Source organism: Octodon degus, unplaced genomic scaffold, assembly GCF_000260255.1.
Source record: "Octodon degus isolate 3935 unplaced genomic scaffold, OctDeg1.0 scaffold00093, whole genome shotgun sequence".
Classification (NCBI taxonomy): domain Eukaryota; kingdom Metazoa; phylum Chordata; class Mammalia; order Rodentia; family Octodontidae; genus Octodon; species Octodon degus.
In genome coordinates, this window is record NW_004524669.1 from 4,077,240 (window position 1) to 4,080,410 (window position 3,171).

Below are 3,171 nucleotides of genomic sequence, written 5' to 3' on the forward strand. Positions count from 1 at the left end.
TGCGGGCCGGGGGCGACCGGCTGGAGCTCGGGGGCAACGGCGCTCACCATCCTGGAGCCACGGCTGCTGCGGCCGCCGCGGCCCGGCGCGGGACTGGGCAGTAGGGGTGGCCCGACAAGGGGCGGCCCCGGCTCCCCCCGCAGGCAGGACCCCCCATCCCCGCCTCCCCTCGCCCGCCCCCAGCGCCCTCCCAGGCCGGCCTCGCTCCCTCCCCTTCCCCTGCTCCGCCCCTCCCGAGGGCCCCTCCCTCCCTCCCCCAGCTCCCGCCCGCCCCGCCCTGCCCTCCCCCGCGCCCCCGCCCCGCCCCCACTCCCTACTCCCCGCCCCCTCTCCCCTGCTCGTCAGCCCCGCCCCGCGCCCTCCCCTAGCTCCAAAATAAATTAGCCACCGAGGGGAAAAGGAGCAAATGACCCTCGGTGTGGAGAGCGTCCTTGCGCTACTCTCGGGCCCGCCCGCCCCGCCTCCCGAGCCGTCGGAGCGGGAAATTGGGGTGGGGGTGGCGGCCAGCAAGCTGGAGGCCCGGGTCCGCGCCAGGGAGGTGGAGGCCAGGCCTGGGCAGAGCGCGTCCCCGGGGTGTGAGCGCCCTACCAGGTCGAAGGGCAAAAGAGAGGGCAGCCGACCCCGGCCCGCCCCGTCCGCTGGCCGCTGGCTGCTGAGACCTCCTCTCCCAGGACTGCCTTGGCCCCTCAGCCAAGGCCCGGCTGACTCACGCTTACTCACTGAGCCTAGGTGAGCTGATCGTGGACTGTACTCCGGTCTAGACTGCCGCCCGGACACAGGGCAAGACTACAGCCAGGCCAGCTGTAGCTCTGCACTGTGCCTTGGGCGTAGGCCGCGCACAGTGGGTGTAAGTAACCGATGAAGGAGGATACTTCGTGGAGGACTTCCCCTGGGAGGCCAGTCTGGAGGCTGTGTGGGACCTTGAGTGGGCCTGTTGGTGCCGAGAAACAGCCACTGGTTATTGCATTCATTCAACAGATATCCCTTTAGCATCTGTAGCACCTGCTTTGTGCCCCGCTATGGGATAGGCTATCTAGACACGGAAAGAGTCCAAAGGTAAAGCCCTGCCCAGGTGGAGCTGCCAGTTAAAGAGTAGACGGAATTCTGCCAACTATGCAACTCAGCACTGAAGTAGTACCAAAGGCCCGGAACAGAAAGCATTAGGACAAGGACTGTGCTTATGAAGGAAGCTACTGGTAAGCTTCTGCAGGAGACAGCATCCAGGGCTACCCTCCATCAGCGTTACCACTCATGGGTAGTGTTTAAGGGCCCTTTCTTCTGAAGTGTTTTTTGGTTTGGTTTGGTTTGGTTTGGTTTGGTTTGGTTTGGTTTTTTCCTTTTGGGTGCCTGCCAGCTGGCAAAACAGGCTCTGTCTTCTGGTTTTGCAGAACTCACACTACACTACCCAGGCCCTTTCCTAACCACCACTCCTCTGGAAGAACTGGGGTTGGACAGGCCCAGAACACCGGGTAGGTGCCTCTTAGGGAAAGGAAAGGGCAAGATCCTCAAGAGCTCCTGTTTTTCCCCAGCCCACTTATGGGAGCAAGTCCAGCACCCAAGAAGGTTCTGGAACTCACCAAGGTCAAGTCTTTTCCACTCTCAGAATTCTCTCTTCTCTCCACACCCAGGACCACACCCTGGCACAGTGTTGGGCATGTGTGGGTAGTTTGGGCTTCAGAATCAGAAAGAGAGGATAAAGCGAGTCACAGAACATCCTACCACACACAGAGACAGGACAATCCTATGGCAACAAAGCAGGACGGAACTCCATGAACGTGTTTCTTTACTTACCAGGGATCTAAAGTCTAGAGACGAGATCACGTGCTTGAGGTCACACAGCAAAAATGAATCTAGAATCTACTGTCTTTCTACCCCTTGCTCTCCACGGACCAGAGACAAGACTTGAAAGGCTAATGTTCACATGAGCTGAGAAACCTCAGCCTGCAGGGTTAATGCCAGGACACCAAGCCTGGCATTGCTGTGAGGACCTCTCAAAATCCTTAGTTCTGCCCACCTTACCCTTCCAGGAGAAATAGAACCTTCCTGTACTACTAGGCTAAACTAAAGGATGGTCTTGACAGTGCTACAGGAGCATGGTCAGCTCCTGGAGAAGACCTTTGCTGCATTTCGAGAGGCAAAGTCAACAGCTTTGTAGTCCCGAATGGTTTCCGATGGACAAACTGCTGTGGATCACTTTAAGGGGCTTAGTAACTGGGGATGTCGTGTCACCCCCCATCCTGCACCAGAGTATAGGCAATGAAGTGTGGCTCCCACCTCCCTAACCACATCAACGTCCTGTTAATACATCGTCTGCCTCCTGAGCTGACAAATACTTGGTCCTAGCAAATGGCCCTCCATCCTATTTGTACCCCTATCCCTTGGGGCGGGGCCCTGGGAGTCTAATCTCTTGGGCCTCTTGGCTGACCCCGCTCCTGTCTGTCCCCAGGCAAGAATTCTATGCCCTGAAAGCCCCCTGCTGAAGTCACTGTGATCATCTGGGCAGGTCAAGTGCCCAGCAATGGATTGGATAATGATAGTGGTAATGATGGTGTAATGCATGGCTTCATCAGAGGGTTCTCCATGCTCTGCCAGCCCTTTTTCTTGTACTACACCCAAGGGGGAGAATCCCACTCCGCACCCCCACCCAGCCTCAGGGAGCAGGGCCTGTGCTTGTGCATAGCTAAGTGCCAGCATGAGTGTGGGTAGGGGGTGTGAGTGTGTGACCTTCCTGGCCCAGAGCCTTGCTGCAACAAGGCTTTTGCAAAATCGTTCAGAAAAGTGCCTCCAGTGGTGCGGGGAGACTCGGTGGGAAGGGTTTTTGAGGGAGGGAGGAGCAGGTGGGATGAGGAGGAAGGAAAGACAAGGGCCTGCGGGTGGAGGCAGGAGGGAGAAATAAATGGAAGAGAGGAAGAGGAAAGGGCAGGCAGGCGGGGAGCCCTCTCTTTGTGGTCCTCTGGCTGGCCACTCCGGAGTCATTATGGTCAGGAAAGGAAGGAAATGTGTCTTGGCTGGGGAACTGGGGTGTGTGCCCAGAGGACGCCACACCCAGCTGGCCACTGCCCCTCACTGCCTGCCCAGCTCAGGCTGCTCTCCGTGCAGATGGAAACTCCAGCCCTCCTCATTCTGACTGTCTGGGCTCCAAGGCCCAGTTCTCAACACTGCCTTGTGCTG